This window comes from Sebastes umbrosus, chromosome 18, assembly GCF_015220745.1.
Source record: "Sebastes umbrosus isolate fSebUmb1 chromosome 18, fSebUmb1.pri, whole genome shotgun sequence".
Classification (NCBI taxonomy): domain Eukaryota; kingdom Metazoa; phylum Chordata; class Actinopteri; order Perciformes; family Sebastidae; genus Sebastes; species Sebastes umbrosus.
The window spans coordinates 21997541-22017857 of record NC_051286.1 but is presented as its reverse complement, the minus strand read 5'-3'; the positions used below and the strand labels follow the sequence as shown (position 1 = coordinate 22017857).

General features: G+C 40.8%; 1 long non-coding RNA gene across 1 annotated transcript; it reads right to left on the bottom strand.

Moving 5' to 3' along the window:
- Window positions 1-8196: 8196 nt before the first annotated feature.
- Window positions 8197-17444, bottom strand: LOC119477136. Its single transcript, XR_005204179.1, has 3 exons — window positions 17434-17444; window positions 9080-9084; window positions 8197-8340 (listed from the first exon to the last, which is right to left on the bottom strand). It is a non-coding gene; the product is annotated as an uncharacterized LOC119477136 (long non-coding RNA).
- Between the last annotated feature and the right edge of the window lie 2873 nt (window positions 17445-20317).

The following is a 20317-nucleotide window of genomic DNA, read 5'->3' as shown; positions in this document are numbered from 1 at the left end:
TTTTATAAAAATATATATTATTTTAATCATATTTTCTCCAACCTGCCTATCCCAGCTTTAACAAAATCAGACAAGACTTTGTTAGTGAAACATCCGGTAATTTCTTGGTGAGGTTATTGTAATTCTTGTTGGGGCTATAGTCCCATCTGACCCCGCCCTAGCACTTTGGTACCTATCGGCAAGCCTGAGATGCATCATCAAATAAATTTGGTCAATTTTACTAATGCAACAGCAAACTGTCCTCTGTAGCAAAATTTGAAGAATGAATTGCATTATGCACAGATTCACCAGCTACCTTTTATGAATGTCTGAGTAAATGCATCTGAATATTTTGTGCTGGTTGTGAATATGCTAAACTGAATCAATTAGTGTTGTATTTAATGTGCAACAGAAACACATTTCCTGAGCTGAAGACTTTTTTTTGCTATTATTTGTTCATTAGCCAGATATGAGCAGCAGTCTTTTGTCTTTGTTTTCTATTTTATGGACGGTCTATCGACTCTTACTTGATTTCTTTGGCATTTGAAGGATATTGACGCCCTCTGTTTGCTCATGGGGGCTGAAAGCAACAACACATTCAAGCATTCCCCTTCATTGTTTTGCCATCATGTTGTGTATGCATGTGTGAGAGTGAGAGGAAGGAAAAAAAGAACGACACACTCACGCTCGCATAGTGCAGTGTGGTATTTGCTTTCTCCTCTTTTAACAGCAGCCCATAAAAAGTTTACTGAGAGCCCTTCCTTCTGCTTTCATCAGCATATCACTTTGAGCTCCTATTATGCAAATGAAATCACAGCTCTATAAACCATATGTAAATGGAAAAACACAAGCATGTCCAGACGAAATTACAGTCATAAATTTGATCAACAGCGCTCTAATAATCAGAACGGTGAGCGAAGCTTTCCTGCTCCGTACTGTATGGTAAGATCCTTTCCATTCATCAGCAAGACGCGCCAGCCGAGACGTGTCAAATTGCCAAAATTTGAGGGCTGATTGTCAGGATATTTGCTCGCAGCTTCAATAATTGTGTGTCGCATTTCCAAACATCTTTTTAGAGCACTCAAAGTACTCTTAAAATACACTCCTGGCAGAGAAAAAGGCAGACGGCTCGTGTCCGTCAAGTCAATCGACCACGCATGATTGAATTCTTTAGCAATGCCATTTAATCTAAAATACATCTATGCAAAACCGTCTCCGATGTAACTATGATGTATTGATAAGCTGGATGCAAAAATCCGCCTCGAATCAGCACATAAAATATTCATAATTGAGAGCGAGAGAGAGTGAGATGGCGAGCCAGATTTAAAGGCCATGTGGACCGAATGGATCCCATAAGCTTTCGGATGTCCAACAACATTAATAATAAATATCGCCACAAGCAGCCATTAGTGCGAATGGTCCGACAGCGAGGAGATAAAACTGATTCATCATTTTGGATAAGTGCTAAGTATCTAGAAACTCCAGCAACTGCAGCTGAAATGTTGTCTAACAAATTTCCATTTGAAAAATTGCCAATTTTGGTGAAGCTACTGAGTGCAACCAAAATCTTGCACACTTTTAAGCCCATCTCAACAATATTAACTTTGATACAGCATCACTGAATTATGCATACCTTCTTGTTAGCACGTCTTTGCCTTAACCTTTTTTTTTTCAGTGTCATAGTTAGACATTGGGATGTTTTGAAATCCAGTGGTACAAAGATGATGTAACCAATTGAAATAACAATAAAACATGATTAAAAGATACAGTAGCTCACATGCTCTTTACACGCTAAAAACAAAAATGTTGGTTGGACAAGAGATAGCTATAAACAACTTTGTGATTCATACAGTAGATCTTTGCCACTAGTGGTGCAAAAAAACATCAATTGTTATCTGAGTTAGCATGGTAACATGTAAAATGTTAAGAATATTAGCATGTTGGCTAAATATAACATGCTAAATATTTAATTTGTCTCAATACTTGATGTTTAAACCGACATTCATTTAATTTATTTGGCCAATTTGGGCAGCACAACAAGCTAACAAAACAATGGGGTCATTCTTATATTCAGGGTCCCATGTTCCCCAGATTTATATGGCACATAATGGGAAATGACAAAGGGTCCTATGTTCCCATGGTCCTATGTTCCCAGGGTCTTTTGTACCCTTAACCCATTCTTATTCTCAGCCCATCACATTCAGACACTTGGTCAGGACCCCTTGGCATCACTTAACGTAACAAAACAGGTTAGGTTTAGGAAAATATTGTGGTTTGGTTTAAAATAAGAATGTTTTTGACAACCTGGGAATGAGACCCAGGGAACATAGGAATCTGGGAACATTAGGCTCTGGGAACATAGGACGCTGGGAACATAGGACCCTGAGAACATATATACATCCCAAAAACAATGACATATTATCACCTTATAAAGCTGCTACAGCAAACATGTTAGCAAACAGTTATTCACACATCCAGCAGGTGTACTGAACAACATTAGCATTCATTTGGAGTCGTGTTTCTGGCCACCTGGCGAATGAAAGTCCAACATTCACTCTCCTTATAGCTCAATTTTTGGTCTCCACCAACCCCGAAATTACATATTTGTCTCTTTAACAGCTAAATGTTCCACTATGGTTACTAGCTAGTGGCTGACTTTGCTGAATTAGCTTGAAAGACACTAAAACATCTGCAAAGGGAACAGAGGAGTCAGGTGATAATGCTCTACAGCCACCCCAAATTCCCATTACACCTATCGATTTCATCCATACAAACATATTGATTAGAGAACTTACAATATTTTAGTGAGTGACAATGAAACATTAAAAACTTTTAGAAAACAATGACAGTTCAGCCTAAATTTTGTGTTTCGAATCATCGAATGCGAGATGTTTTAAAAGCTCTTGAATGATTAAAGAGAGTTTTCCAGTGTAACATCTTCAAACACACTCCCTCTGAGTCTCAGGGCCCTACTTAGAAAAGCTCCACCATCTGTAGGTTTATGTGATGGACTTACAACAGTAAGCAGAGCTCCATTAGGGTAAAGATCTGCAAAATAATGAGCTGTCAGATCATTAACACCATTGTGTGAAGGCTTGACGATAAAGCGCTGCATTTGTCTGCATTTACACCGTGAGTACTATTTACAAACCAGAGGAGCGGAGTGTTCTCACACAAGGCAGAGGACAGCCAGAAAATTATCAACTGGTGCCCAGGCTTTCTGTTTGGCTCCTGCTGTGTTGATGGGCTCTGGTCCATATCCAGAGGACGACCTGCCCAGCACGACACTGGTTACTTTAGCTTTTACACAGACTGTAACCCTGTCACCTTTAATGGCTGCTTCTCAAGTGACGGACTGCTGTGTTTGTGTGTTGTCAAAACAAAGCTCTGTCTTTCTATCTGTTGTCTCTAATAATCCATTTAATAAATGCCCCCTAATTATATTTTAATCATAGACTGTATATAAGAAGAAGTGAACGTAGTCACCCTGACTGTGAACTGCCGCTTTGAAGCCTTGAGTTCGGCATTTTGGTTGTCGCCGTCTTGTTTTTTTTGCAACCAGAAGTGACACAAGAGGGTGGAGAACAACCAAACGCTGAATAAGACATTTTAAGGGCTACCAAAAAAGGTTAGAATTAACTTTCATGAACTGAAAACACACTTGTGAAAGGATTAAAGTTGTAAGGCAAAACACGGACAACACCCACACCGGAAAAAGCCGTGGTAGCCACCTGTCAATCACAAGGTAGCCACGTCCTAAAGCAACCCCTACTTTATGGTCTATTTGACTCTAAATGGGACCATAATTTACTAAATGAACATCATGCTGTTTTGAAGAAGACTTGAAACTAGCGATTGAGACAATAAACTCATGTTTACAATGTTCAGTGAGGTAATAAATTAAGTGAGAAGTAGGGTCTTAGCTCCACCCCCTCGTGTCACTTCTGGTTACGATAAACAAGATGACGATGGCAAAAAATGCTGGACTCGAGGCTTCATAATGGCAGTTCCCAAACCAATGGGTGAGGTCACGGTGACTACGTCCACTTCTTATATATAGTATATGTTCTCTGCTCAGGTAGACATTACTTCTCCATATCTTTAATAGTTGTTTGCTGCCATATTAATGCCCTGGATATTGAATTTAGCACCTTTAGGGATAAATTAAGGGCATTCTTAGGGATTGTTGTTTCCCAGTGAGCTTTAATGTTTACTTGCAGGAAACTTGTATTTTAAAAATCATTTTTAAAAAGTAAATGCGGAAACAAAAAAGTAGCTATATTGTGCATTTGAGAGCAATCTGGGGGAGTGTATCCTACATGCAGACAGCTATTCAGCTGTTTAATAGCTCCTGCCTTTGTCCCTGGTGTGGTTTAGAAGCTCATTCACTCGAGACAAAACTGCGATGGGGGTGAGTTGTGAGAACTGATGGTACCCATGGGCTGCCTATATTGCTGTTATGATATATAATAAGATTTTACATATGACTGTGTTCATAAAGCACTGCAGCAGTTGATGGATACATCAAGCTCCCTTTAGTTTCATAAAAAAGACAATCCCTTGCCTGTCATCATGGCTCCGAGCGCCAGTGGGCAGGTCTGAACCTTTGAACCCGGCGCGTTAATGGGCTTCTGTCCGTAACGGGAGTCTGACCTGGTTGCGCCGAGACAGCGGGAACACGCTCGCAGACTGTTACCTTCAAGTGAGAGCGTTCACACACTTGGCATAGAGGCGAGCTCTCCATGCCTTGCCTTTGCTTTCAGGAATCACATACAACATGCACGTAGTATAGCGCCTTCAACAACCTGCATAGTAATTCTGCACACACATGAGCTTAAACACACACAGATGAAAATTTAAACACGAGGAGGACACACAACTGCCCACCGCCATCCTATCGCACACACACATCTCAGGCTCTGTCTAGCCTGAGGGCTGATCAAAACCACCATATAAAAGCTGTCTTGGTTCCCAGAACATCTCTCTCTCTCTCTCTCTCTCTCTCTCTCTCTCTCTCTCTCTCTCTATCTCCCCCGAGGCTCCTGAACCATCCTGCCCTGCCATCCTCCACATCTGAGGCAACCCAGAGATGAAACAGTAATTACTCACATATTGGGGTTACATGTCACATATCAAACAATATGGATTTGGCCAGTTGGGTGTGATCAGATATTGGCATCGTAATAAAGCGCTCCTCTCTGCATCGAGTTGCTCAGCTCAGAATGGCTTCCCAAATACGACCCTGTTACCGTGGTGAAAAATATTCCAGTTTTAAAGTTTAATCATATTTCATCAAGCTATGTTTCTTTTACGTTTCATGCTTTGTACATTTCCTGTAATCCCGCTACCCAGCGAGGACTCCATGCCCATTTTCTTTTCATCACAGGGAGGTCTCATCTCATCTTTTGCAAATCCGCTCGCTATTTGAAGGAAGTACATTTTATCATACATCCAGTAATGGAACTAAAAGCACAGAGGCCCAGTCCAAGGTTATTTGGCTACCATCGCCATGCAATTTCAGTTGCATCATAGTCTGTACACAGAGGACAATTTTCTCCTTTTTTTTTTGGATGGGAAGGACACGCCAAAAAATGTCAGCCCGTGTACACCTTAGACATAAACACACACATCATTTTGAGTGAACATGGAAATCTAATTAGAAATCTATTGCTCCTGACTAATATCTTTCATCAAACACACTGTTTACTCAGCAGGCAGTACATGTCAACACCCATTTAGCATACTGTATGTTCTCCAGCAACACGATCTCCAACCAACTTGCTTGTGCTTGATGCTTTATCAGATCATTTGGCGTCACTTTACGTCTGTAAACACCTGGTTCAAGGTATAATATGCAAGAATTTCCTAAAAAACAATGTATACCCTGATACAAAAATAATCCCTCTCAATCATCACTTATGACCCAGTAGAGGTGGGTGGTGGTGTCTGTATCTGTAGAGACCCTGCCCTAAGCCTGTGTTTTCTCTTTTCTTCTTATTTTGCTGTGTTCACGACATTTCTGGGCTTCAATAAAGAGCCCGTGGGTCCTATCCCCAGCCAATAACAGTGCCGTTCAGGATGTCAGATGCCGCTTTGTCATGCCCCTTGGCGTCTGATACCGAGACACAAGCATTATACATTGATGGGCACAAGTCCCCCTTTAGCTGTGTCAGATACAAAGCGTAACCACCATGAAGTAATTTGAGAATTATATTTTATTTCTCTGATTCACTGCTTTGTTCTCACTAACGCCGCTCACTCTCTTCATTCACTCTATAGCTCGCTTGACCATCGATGCTCTCTCTCTCTCCCTCTTTTGCTTATTGAGTCATGGAGGAGGGGCCAACTTTGAATGCCGTGTGTTTTCAAACAGCAACGACAACAGTTACATATTATATTTTTAACGTTGTGAATTCAAACAAAAATGCTTAGGTTTCAGCAACAAAACCACTTAGTTTGGTTTAGGAAACAACATCATGGTTTGGCTCCTGGATGAGAGCCCTGCGTTTGTTCGCCGTATTCTCGTACAACGGTTTGTATGATATCTTACAAAAAAGTTTTTCCTCTTTTTTCGTTCCAATGTCCAGCAGCATGTGTCAATTTCCGCTCGTTACATGGATACGGTCTTTTCAAAATAAGCTTCCATCATCACAGGACACTATTTACGGTTATGTTAATTACACACAAATTGATTTTGTGGGATATGCACGAATTACAATACATTACTTTTAGTAGGTATAGCTACGAACAGTGTATGAGACCCGCCTGGTTTTGGGGGTTCCGGTGTAGCCAGCGGATATCTGGGCCAAGACTTCTTTTTCCGTGCACTGCTCATTATTTACAGTCCGATTAGCAACTTGAGATGCGAGACTGGAGTTGGAGTTGAGAGACGACGTGTACGACCAGATTGTTTCACAAGTAACCCGTTTACAAGGTAATTTCAAGCCAATAAAATCTAAATCATCGTCAGATGATAGCCGGCGGGTTCCCAGATTGCATTTTGGCCAATGCATTCCGTCTAATTTGCTCTCCACACGGACTGTATTCAACCAAAGTTTGTTCAAACGTGATAGGTCAATACTACTCGGACTACAAACAGAAACCACAACGCTTCCGGTACCAAAATCTTGTCCCGTTGCCTACAGATTCTACATGTGAATGCAGAATCTGTTTATAGAGATTACTTGCAGCTCCGCTAATAAGAACACTCTTGAATCAATGCTTTGCAAACAATTACAATCTTTAACACCAAACTCATTTAGCTAACATCATCACTCTCCTCTCCCCTTTTTTTCAAAAATCCACATGATAAACGATGCGCATGTTTGCATATGGCATAGGAAAAGAGAGAAACGTGCACAAATTGTAATTACCTTGTGCCTTTTCTACCTTTTTTCTTTTCTTAAAGCTGACTCAGGGTAAACTGCTCAGAATTCCAATGTACTTGTGCAAATGGCAAATAAAACTCTTGAATCTTGAAACACACAAATGTGCCTATTGATCATGTGCAAATGCATTATGCATGAACACATGGCTTCACCAGGTGTACAGTACATACCAAAGTCTATTTAAAAAAGGATTTGATTTATGTTGGGAGTTAGTTCTTACTGAAAAATCTCAACCTCTTGTAGACCTCCCGCATAATGTCCAGTCAAAATAACCTCAGGTAAAATTATATGAACTGACAGCCTTGAAATTGTTGGCAAAGTTCTGCATGCATTGCCTCTCAAACTGAACGCTTGTGAACCATCTGTTCAAATTGCACTTGAAAGCAGCATTCGCCCCCGACTGAGATCAGACCAAATCCAAACTTTACTCTACGTACGATCTCTCGCTGAAATGTTTGATCATGTTAACACCAGAAATGATGTATCATGCGTCAGACATTTTTGGTGTGCTCTGGTGCAGTTGGCGCAGTTCATCGTGTTAACAATTACTTCGTGTAGATGGAACCTCTTCACAAAATCAGCAATTTATGAACCGTTTTTTTTTTCATCAATCCTTCATGGCCACATTTACACATTGAGATTAGTACTGAGAGATGTTGCTGTAGTTTTAAATTTGCACCTAAAACCTACAGCAAATATACATACTTTAAATTGTTTTCGCAAATTATCACATGGTATAAAGCACCAAAAAAACAATATGTTAAAGGCCTATTGTGTAGGATTTGGAGGGGATCTATTAGCAGAAATGGAATATAATATTCATGTTTTCATCAGTGTATAATCACCTGAAACTAAGAATTGTTGTGTTTTCATTAGCTCAGAATAAGGCCTTCATATCTACATAGGGAGCGGTCCTCTTCACGTAGTCCGCCATGTTCCTTCGGTAGCCCAGAACGGACAAACCAATCACTGGCTCTAGCAAGAGCCTTTTGCATTTTTATGTTACCTGAAGGCCACCGTAGTTCTCCGACACATTTGTGAAACTGCGGTAACGTGAGCCGCAGAGTGCAAAACCATGGTGCTGCCAGGCGCCGTCCAACTTACGACTTCCGTTGCTCCTAGTGTTATTAAGTAGAGGATTACCTCTGAGCAAAGTAAACGACGTTGCCAACTTTTTCTCACGTTACCGTAGTCAAAGATACTCTATAACAAAGATCACGTATTTCAAGCTCCGCAAATGATTTGAAATGGTATACACTTCCTGTCTCCTAAGTGGGCGTGGTCATGGCGTGTTCACCCCATCATCCCACCTCGTTTGGAAATGGTTTGAATGTTGTATGGATGGATGAAAGTAGTTTGGGTTATATTTGCATAATGTATTAATATTTTCTTTTGCTAACATTAGATATTTACACAGCTAAGGTGAGGCATTAGCGAACATTAGTTGCCAGATCTCGCGAGAGTGTGTTGCTGATATAGAGAAAGGTCTAAGATCTTGAACGTCTGAAAAATGCCATTTTAGTGTCAGAATGTTCGGAATATATGTGGCTTGTGAAAAATGGGTCGAATATTTACTTTGGTGAGGATGGGGCAAAAGATTCAGTCATAATCTTGGTTCATGTTCACTTCTCTCATTGAAGTTAATAGACTCAGGACCTGCCGCTAAAGAGGCGGGACAGTGGCGAAACCCACGTGACACAGATACAGGAAACTGACTCTCAGTGCACTGTCTCCTTTCTGAGCTGTCTCTGCCGCAGTCTTGGAAAGGGAGGAATGAGCAGAGGGGTACTCAGCTGGTTGCAATCTGCAACCACACCACTAGATGCCTCCAAATCCTACACACTGGCCCTTTAAAGAAACATCATTGTAATAGGATTAGCTATCTAAAGGTCTAAAAATTTGCAAGACCCCAGATGATCTAAACTCAGAGCAGTGGCAAGGACATTTGCAAACAATCAACTGGTTTGTTGCATTGAGCATGTTGAGAGGTGAATTTCTAAAGGCTGTAATGTCACTGAACCCATCTGGAATGAGGTCAGAGTGCAGACACTTTCCAACTCAGGCCTCAGTGTGATCATGAGTTTGGAATAGCAAACCAACAGTTGTTCTTTTGTCTCCTCCTGTGCCCTTGATTTTATTTTGTGTAGCAAACAATGCACTTCAAACCATTTTAAAAAATCGACTGTCTTCGAGCTCACTGTCTCCTGGCTTACACCTACGTATTTATTTTTACCGTACAGACACTGAGAGTGGTATCGATCTTCTCATCTAACTCTCAGTAAGAAGGCAAAATAAGCATATTTCCCAAAATGTCAAACTATTTCTTTAGCATACACAGAAATATACATACAAATTCCTCCCACTCGTGTGAGTGACGAAATAGTGTCAAAAAATACATAAATGGCCTGTTTACTCACATTTTTTGGATTTGTTTTTCCCCCACATCCAGCTGCATTTGACAGTAAGTGTGCTGTATGGACAGGGGTAAAAATAGCACCACTTTCAGCTGAAATCTTAATGGTCAGACCTGTAGCTAAAACTGAAAACAGATGCCTAAATGTGTTCCTCTCGCTGCTCCTTTTAACATCAGCTCCTGACAGCGTGCTCTTAGAGATAATCATAGTCCGCGATCAGATGGTGAGGCGTTTATGTTCCGCCGCGCTGTTTGGAGTAAAAATTGAGGAAGTCTTGAAGAGGCAGCGACAAACGGTGAAGGAGCCCCTGCTGGGGAAGACAGAATGAGATTAGTGCTTTCTAATGAATGCATTACCAAACCAGCAAATTAGAATAATGTCACTTTCAAATTCAAATCATGTTGTTTTTCTTTGTTTTTTTTCCCACTCTAAAATCTCTTTTTGATGATTCGTCATCAGAAATTCATGGGGTTATAAAGTCATAAGATTAAATCAAAACTTTGGAATACATTAATTGGTTTCCTCCACATGAGCCCCCACGATCACTACCCCACCCTTTCAATTTGCTTTGTTCTACTGAAGTGCTTGCCTTTGCAAAATTGCAGTTTTTACTTAACACGACGCTTAATTGCAGGCACATGCTTGAGTGGTCACGGTGCCCATCAGAGGTAAAAACGAGCCACAACAGCGCAGCGTAGATTATTCTGGAATCAGCATCCGCGGTGCCAGGCTCCCACTCTAAGCCCCCCGGTTGCAAACCAGAGCCGAGTCCATCTCTTGGGGGCCGGCACCAGATGGCAGCGCCAGTAACAGAGCTGGGAGGAAAAAAATGGCGAATAGGAATGAGGAATAGAGAGAGGAAATGAGGAAAAAAAAAAAGTCAGATTGGAAAAAAAGAGAGGATGGAAAGCACTTGGGTTCTTTCTGATCATTAGATTTCTAAACTCAGACGGATTTGCATAGCCTAGGGTTGGCTGTGGCCCACTTTCCCCTCGCTGTCTTTCTGAAAGACTGCCAGTGCATTCCATTATTTGTGTCAAGGCGGGTTCTGTGATGAAGAAAATAACAGTGCTGGCACATAGTCAGAGTTTACGGTCTCTCCCCTCCCCTCGCCTTCTCCTCCTGGTGCTCACTGTGGCTGGCTGATTCCTGAATGCAACCCAGATATCTGCTGAGGAGGGAGGGAGGGCCGGCACCAAGCGGGGAGAGAGGCCGAAAACGAGAAATGCAGCGGGTGAAAGAAAGTGTAAGCGAGATGAAGAGAGGGAATGTGTTCGAGAATGAAAGAGATAGAGAGATCAGTGAAGGACACACACTTTCTACAGGCAGAGCTCGAGGCCTGGCTCACTCTGAAGACTGAGGAAACCAGCTGGAGACCAACTCCCACTGTTTAGATGGCTGTGAGACATTACCTTGTTATGTAGCTCCTGTGCTAACCGAATGGCAAGGACACACAGACATGCGGGTGACGCTGGCTGAGGAGGAAGGACGAACTGCAGAGAGATGTTGAAGTTCCACACAGCAATGACTTAAACAGATTTCATTTTATTTTCCAAACTAGCAGTGTACTTTTTATTCAAAATAACACGGGTGGTGGACTAGGAGAGTATATATACATGAGTACACTTATTCAAAGAAGTATACTTTATGGCATGAAGCACACTTTAAGTACAACAACAGTACTATGAATGCAATCTAGTACTTGCAAGTTCATGTTATGTGTTGTATAAATATACTTTAGGTACAAAATGACACATAACCGTAAAGTCCACCCAATGTATACTTTGAAGTACATTTTAAATAAACTGGAAAAACAAAGTTCGGAAACTTGTGTTTGATGGATTATTTCTCTGTTGTTACAATGCTAATTGGCATTGTATTTTCCATCGTTGGAAAGCCTGTTTATTTACCTTCACAATGATGTCCAACTTGTAAGGATCATGCATTTGTGGGATGAGCAGCACAGCTGATTATGTGGGGAGCGCCCAAGAAAAATTTGCCAAAATGCTCTGCCAATGGTAAACAGTGTATTCTCCTGTTGGTATTGACTCTTGTTTTGAGTTGTTTGGTGGATTGGATGATTGAACTCTCTATCAGTAACAAGGAACAAACAAGACATATTGGCTATTTTAAACTTTATTTATATAATACACCGTCAGGAGCCTCAGTAGCAGTGGAAGATCTATACGCAGCCACAACAGCCTGGCACCTCCTCCTCATGCTGGTCACCAACCTGGTCACACGTTGCTGTGGGATGGCGTTCCATTCCTCAACCAGGATTCGTCGCAGGTCAGCCGGCGTGGTTGTGTTGATCACTCTAACACGTACAAGCTGATCCCACAAATGTTCAATTGGGTTGAGGTGTGGACTCTTGGCAGGCCGTTCCATTCTCTCTACTCCCACATTGTGGAGGTAGTAGATAACCCTGGCTCTGTGGGGGCGAGCGTTGTTTCTTGGAGGATGAAGTTAGGTCCCAGATTGTGGAGATATGGGATTGCCACTGGCTGCAGAATCTCATCCCGATATCTCACTGCATTGAGATGGCCTTCAATGATGACAAGCCTTGTTTTGCCAGTGAGGGAGATGCCGCCCCACACCATGACACTGCCCCCACCAAAAGCTGTTACTCCATCGGTGCAACAATCAGCATAGCGTTCTCCGGGTCATCTCAATACTTTGACCCTGCCATCCAACTTTCACAGACAGAATCTGGACTCATCACTGAACATGACATTGTCTGTGTTGTCGACACCAGCGCAAACGGGCCTGACGGTGATGGGCAGTCATTGCAGGCTTCCTGGTAGCCTTATGAGAATACACTGTTTACCATTGGCATTACCATTGGGGGAATTTTTCTTGGACGCTACCCACATAATCAGCTGTGCTGCTCATCCCACAAATGCATGATCCTTACAAGTTGGCCATCATTGTGAAGGTAAATAAACAGGCTTTCCAACGATGTAAAATACAATGCCAATTAGCATTGTAACAACAGAGAAATAATCGACCAAACATACCGAACTATATATACTAAAAAATGTACCAATTGAGTCTGAACAAATATTGAACTAGTCCGCCTTCAAGTGTACCAGTGTCCAGCGTTGCATACTGTAATATTTCACTGAAAATAGTATGCAATTTGCGTACTATTGGTTTCATGCTAAGGTTTCGGACAACTAAAAAATCTCACATACTGTTTTAGCGTACTAGATAGCATGATAGTATGGAATTTCGGACGCAACCTTGGGGTTTATTTTTTTTTTTCTAAGGGGATACATATGTGTGTGTTTATGTACGGCATTTACACACAACTGACATGTCTGATGTCAGGTTTTTGTTCTTATGCCCATCATTTTAATATGTATGATGTCTTCTTATTTACAAAAGCCCCTCCTCAGCAGCGTCTCTAATACTCTGTGTATCTCCACGGCTGTATTCCTCACAGGAAGCTCATGCGGCATGAGGCTATTGTTATTCATGGCCAAGGTGTTTTCACTGTCTCTGCATATTTTTAGGGATTTGAATAACCATTCCCCAGTGGCTACGAATCTGCTGACCTAATGAGCCAGCCTGACTGATTGACACAGGAGACCATCACAGGAGCCATTCATCATCTCCTGTGAATAAACGTTGGATATTTCATCCTCCCAATGTATGCTTGATAATGGATCATTTTAATCCCCTTTAAAAAAGAAAAAAAATCCTATACAGCTGCCAACATGTGCCTGACAATGCCTGATCACAGCCCCTCATCTTCAATCCACATGAGAAGGGTGTGGAGGCTGCCAAGAATTTCAAAAATAAGAAATGATGATTGCTTTTTAGGTTCACAAAAGAGCTCATTCTACTATAAAATTGCTGGTGGCAATACAAATTGAAGTAGGAAAAATGTTTTCTCTTTAAAAAAAAAGTGACTTCAGTTGACAAGTTTGAGAAGGCGTCTTTAGGAGAGCGATGAAATGCAGCACATGAATGACAATGTTGGGAGTGAAACGCACTGGATGCTTTTTTAATTGTTTTCGTCACTTTTGTATTCAGAGGCGCACATCAAGCTGTCACTTAACAAGGATCTTGTTGGAAATCGCTGCAGTTCTGGCTTTTCCTCTAAGAGGTTGGATAGACCCAGACTTCCTAAATCTGGCATTATCCTGTCAAAAAGGAAGATTAGTGGATAATGTGCATAAGCCTTGGCCTGTTTTCTTTCAACGTTTTTGCCAATGTTAAATGCAAAACAAACCTAGAATTAATTATTGGAAAATGGGTCTATCAAAGGTGAGAGGAAAATAGCACCACAGGCCATTAAACAAATTTGTACCTTTTTATGGTTCAAGGGCGAGTACAAGGTCAACTGAGCCTGTTCCGTGCATAAAACGACTCAAATGGAGGAATCTGTCCTTCAATCCCTCAAAGTGCTCTAATTTAACTAATACTTGACCAGAGAAGAGTGGCTTTATATTGTGTAGCCAATGTGTAAAGTACAAATGTGTCAGAAGGTCATGATTTATGGATGTTTCACTGTTGTTTAAAAGAATGGTTCAACATTTTGGGGAAACACATCTATTCATCTTCTTGCATAGAGTTGGATGAAAAGATCGATACCACTCTCATGTCTCTGTGTTAAATATGAAGCTGCAGCCAGCAGGTGGTTAGCTTAGCTTTGCATAAAACTGGAAACAGCTGGTTTGGTTAAAAACAAATATGCCAACCAGCGTGAGAGATAACATGTTAATTACTGAGATTTAAAGGTGCTGGTATGCAGATTTTGTTACCTTTGTACATAACCAGGCTAGTTTTTTTCCCCCCGTTTACAGTCTTAATGCTAAGCTAAGCTAAACGGCTGCTTAACGTAGCCAAAGAGTATTGAAGCAAAGAGGCGAAACTCCAGTACTTTTTTGACAAAAGCCACTAGATGGCGTTGTAGTAGTGCTTTTTGCCCTTTTGGACTGAAAAAGCCAATGAGTCCATTGCCATGGATGTATAAGGAGATGTCTGTAAATCAGAGGATCATTTTTTTGAGGTAAATCAACTTAGTACAAACTTTAAACAAAGTTGTAAAATTCACTAATAGCTGGATACCGGATATGTCATAATGAACGTGCATCAGACCCACGGGACTTCATCGCCCTGCACGCTCATATGACACATCCAGCTCTGCCAGCTTCCTGTTAGCTGTATCCGGCTGTAACAATGGATATATTGGCTGCAATTCATCACTTTTATTATCTTCTAATACCCCCATGGGCTGTGTGCTGTAAGCCTGTACCGTGGTGGATATATTAACTTCTCTGTTCCCGAACAACCGGCTATCGGCCAGTGGCTAGTAGTGCTAGTAGCGTGACATAAGCAGAATTTAATGGAGTTGTAGGCTATTTACTAACACGCAGGGCAAACACACAGGGCACATTTTCTTATATATCCCTGGTCTGATGTCTTGGACATCGATTTTGGAGGTCCTTGACTTTAAAAAGTTTGAGATTGCTCTCAAAATCTGTGTGCTGGATTTTTCCAACTTCCATTTATGTCCATCGCTCACTTTACGCTCCTCTGGGAAGAGGCCGGGCAAAATAGTTTGATAAATAAATAAGTAAGTAAGTAAGTAAACAATTGACTATCATTTCTTGGCAATATACAGTATGTTCTTTGCCGTAGCTTTGCATTTAACATACAGACACGAGAGTGGTATTGGCCTTCTCATCAAACTCTCGGCAAAAAGACAAATAAGCAATTATTTCCCAAAAAGTCAAACTTGTCCTGTAAAGAAAAATGTGTCTGTGTTTAACTGTAGGTTCTGTGTCCCCACCATTTTGTTGTATCCAAGGAAAAATATGCAGTGCATGTAATTTTCAGCAGGCATTTCAGAGGGAAGTGGATGCATATTTTGAGTCCGGCAATCAGCTGTAAAAGGGCCCGAGTTGATTGGTGTACTGTGGTTCTGATTTTGCTTAAATGTTTGGTGCGGGGGCTGGAGATTGCAGAAATTACATATAATAGTTGTTTGATGAAGAGGACATCAATAGTCCTCTTCACTTCCCTCCTTAACACCAGCATTCCCCCTTGTATTTATACAGTGGCCTAATGCTGGCTCTTATAGACGAGTGTCATTTGTCAGCAGGAAAATTGTGGTTTAAGGAACTACCATTTACACTGAGCTATGGCCTGTTTACTGTATCTATTTAGTATTTGTACGGCGGTTTCCTGAAACATTTATGCACGCCGTCGGTAGACCCCATCTAAATGCTGAGGGTGAGTTGAGCAAAGAGTTACTTCAGAAACTGCTTAGGCTGGAAAACATACAGTAGGCTTGCCCTTTATATCGCTGGCAGTTCAATCCTAAAATCCCTTAGGGAGGCGCACACCCATTTAAAGGCCGTTAAATGATGATTGATGAGGCATCCTCACAATGAGCGCGCCCCCTCTTCCACTGCGTTGGAAACAATCTGTTATCCCCAAAACACCAAAAGCTAGGCCACTTTGTTGTATTAGGCCCCCCTAATTATCTTGCATGGAGAGAATGGGAGCCATTAGGCGTTTAAGTGACAGCAGAGAGCTTCGGAGGGCAAGTTGTCCAGAGATGGAGAGTCCTCATTCTAACTGAAGGTCAGAGGGCTGCTAGTTTGTTTTACCCCTCGGGGGCTCCGAGAGCACACTCACATTCGCCCCGTTAAAGATAGCTCTGGAGAACATATGGTCAGGAGGAAATATCAGGGGGGAAAGAAAATAGCAATTGAACAAGTAGGGTCATGTTGTTTACTTTTCAGTTCACTGAGTCCATTACGGAAAGTGTGTGCAGGAATATTATAAACCATTAGTCAGGACGACTGCTGTTTTGTCTCGTATTTTTTAGTTGTAGGCCATTCTATGCATAATTGTAGTATGTGCATGTAACTTTGCATCGCATACAATACATGGTTTGATTTTCATATCCAAACAGAAGTGGAGTTTGTAATAAGAAGAATTTCTGTTTCAGCTCTTTTGTTCTTTTTTTTGTCATTGGAGCCCATTGCAATTAGAATTTAGCAACATGTACAGCCACTTGTCCCCCTTTATTGTCCATATGTCACTGACAGTCCCCCCCGAGAAAATTGTTTCAATGAGGACAAGGTGCAAAGCGATTGCAGTATTGATCATGTATAGAGATCATGTACTGTCCATTATGCACTATTTCTGTTCATGTTAGATACCTTTCACCTACTACTAGAATGAAGAATTCAGACACAGATAATGTCTTTGACTCTGCTGTGCTGTCAAATCCTTTACATAGTTCCATCCATCATCTGCAACCACTTATCCCGTTAGGGATCGTGGGGGCGAGCCGATCCCAGCTGACATTGGGCGAAGGCCGGGTAAACCCTGGACAGGTCGCCAGACTATCACAGGGCTGACACGTAGAGACAGACAACCATTCCCACTCACATTCACACCAATTTAGAGTCAACAATGAACCTAACCTGCGTATCTTTGGACTGTGAGAGGAAGCTGGAGTACCCGGAGAAAACCCACGCTAGGTCATCTGGATCAGGTCTGCTTAGTGTCCCCAGAGTCAGAACTAAACATGCAGCGTTCAGTTTTTATGCACCAAATATCTGGAACAAGCTCCCAGAAACCTGCAGCACCGCTCCAACTCTGAGTTCTTTTAAAACAAGGCTTAAAACTTTCCTGTTTGCTGCTGCCTTTTATTAAACCAGATAATGATCTTATACTGCACTAGAGCTTTTACTCTTCTGTGTTATACTCTATTTTAGCTCCTATCCTAGATTTTATTTTTAGCTTGTTTGTATTTTATAATCTTTAATGTTTTTATGTTTTTATAACTGTTTTAATTATCTCTTAATGTTCTTTTGCACTTTGTTGCAATGTTCTTGAATGTTTATGTAAAGTACTTTGAATTGCCCTGTTGCTGAAATGTGCTCTACAAATAAAGCTGCCTTGCCTTGCCTTGCCTTGCCTTGCCTTGCCTTGCCTTGCCTTGCCTTGCCTTGCCTTGCCTTGCCTTGCCTTGCCTAACACGGGGATAACATGCTAACTCCACACAGAAGGGCCCGTTTACATAGTTCAAAAAGCTAATGACTAAATGTTTAAACATAATTAAAACAGCTACTGCCTTTCATTGTCTTATACTATCAAATACCATCGTTAAAATACCTAATGTCTAAACTGTAAAAAAAAAATGTTAAAACAGTTAATGTATTTAATTCTCCTTTGTGAATTATCAAATGAAACTGTATGTCTAAATTGTTAAAACAACCAATGTCTTTAGTTCTCTCATGCTAACTAATAGTTAAACCAGTTAAAAACAGCTAATGTCTTTATTGTTAAAAAAGAAACAGTTAAAATTGCTCATGTTTTTCATTGAGTTATGCTAGCTATGAAATCATTTTAAAACAGCTAATGCAAAAACATTTTTAAAATAGCTAAAAACCACTAATCTCTTTATTTGTCTTATGCTAACTAATAGTTAAAGGGACAGTGTGTAGGATTTAGTGTCATCTCGCGGTGAAATTGAAGATTGCAACCAACTGAATACCCCTTCGCTCACCCCTTCCTTTCCAAGCGTGTCGGAGAACTACGGTCTTCAGGTAATGTAAAAACGTGAAAGGCTCTCGCTAGAGCCAGTGTTTGGTTTGTCCGTTCTGGGCTACTGTAGAAACATGGCAGAACAACATGGCGGACTCTGTGAAGAGGACCTGCTCCCTATGTAGATATGAAAGACTCATTCTAAGATAACGAAAACACAACAGTTCATACTGGACCTTTAAAACAGTAAAAACAGCTAATGTCTAAATTGTTTAAAAAAAAAAAAAAAAAAAAATTGTTAAAATGACTCATGTTTTTCTTTGCCTATCAAACCATTTAAATAATTAAACCAACTACTGTTTTGTTTTGTCTTACTCTAACTAATAGTTAAACCAGTTAAAACTGCTAATGTCTATTAGTCTGTTTTAAAAAATAGTTAAATATAGCTAATTCTTTTTTTTATATAATACCAACTAATGGTTGAACCAGATAAAACAGTGAAACAGTCTAAATTGTTAGGCATATCTGTAAAGTTATAACTCTTCATGTTTTTCTTTGACGTATGCCTATCAAACCATTTAAATCATTAAAACCGCTTAAGCACAAATTGTTTAAAATACTTAAAACAGCTAAACTTTAGGTTAAAATCTGTTAAACTGCTAATCGCTTTCATTCTGTTATGCTAACTACCAAATAGCTAACTTCCATTCCCACATTTCCTTCGCAATATCTGCTTTTCAGTAATGCTTTCAAAGTGGGCCCCAAATGGAGGAAAATAAAGTCAGCTCTTTGGTTCCGTATGTCTGTCTTTGTTGATGCAACCTTGAAATGGAAATCGTTTAGGTTCGATCTGTGCAGAGACACAAACAACATGCGAGAGGTAACAACATCTTTTCATTGAGCCCTGATGTTCTGGTTGCAGAGCATGATTTTTACTATACATGGGGTACATGCCACTGCATTCATACTTTCACAAATCATAGAAATTACCTTGTTTCAGAAATTGCAGTGCTTTAGAAAGTGGCTATGCTTCTGTGTCTCTACATGCCATGAATCGATTTTCATGGTGTGATGAGCTTGTTTTTTTTTTTAGTCTTTTCTTCTTTCATGAGTAAATGAAACACAAAAACTGTTCTGACAGTCATGATGTTTACACTACAAACCTCGTCTTGTGTCGATATAACATTTCAAGCATTCAGCGGAGTTGTTAAGGTGAGCGTAAAGTAGAAATAAAAGGAATGTGAATCATTGATTGAGACAAGTGCAGACTTGCTGCTGAAGAACATAACCTGCAAACAGGAGATGAAATCAACAATGGAGATAAATTGTGATTCGGGACACAGTCTAGATGCGAATTGATTGTCAGGTTGGTATTTTCACCCCCTCCTCTCTGTCGTAATAAATTTCCCACTCTGGACTGGTATTGACGCCCCTCAACAGAGTTATACAGTGTGTGAAAATAAGAGAGAGAAATAGAAATAACCCAGAAGAGACAGTGAGAGATAGACAGAGAATACAGAAGCAGAAAGAGAAAGATTTTCACAGGGAGGAATAATTACCAGAAGAGAGCCAACGACAGATAGTAAACAGGAAAAGAGAGAGAAGAGAAAACGTCTCTGCACCCAACAGAAAGAGTATTGACTTCAGCAGCGTGAAAACTTAAACCCTTTAAAGGATTTTTTTTCATCAATGCAACTAACACAGAACGGCCTGACTTATCAGACAAGAGCCCACTGAGCCCTTTGCCCTCGCATTACAGATTTCCTACTGAGAGCAAACGGGAAAACTCGATCCTTTGTTTCTGCTCTCTCTGGGCCTACAAATCTTTTTCTGATTACTGGATGCGTGTGGGGACTCCGGCATTATTGGGATATCGTATTTCCCTTTACCAGAGTTGCTGCGTGCAGTTGGTCGAACATAGACACAACAAATCACAGTGGGAAATTGGGCAATGATTCAAGGAAGAAATAAGAAAAAATACACAGTGTTCTCATAGCGTACACATTAGGGTAGACTGGTAGA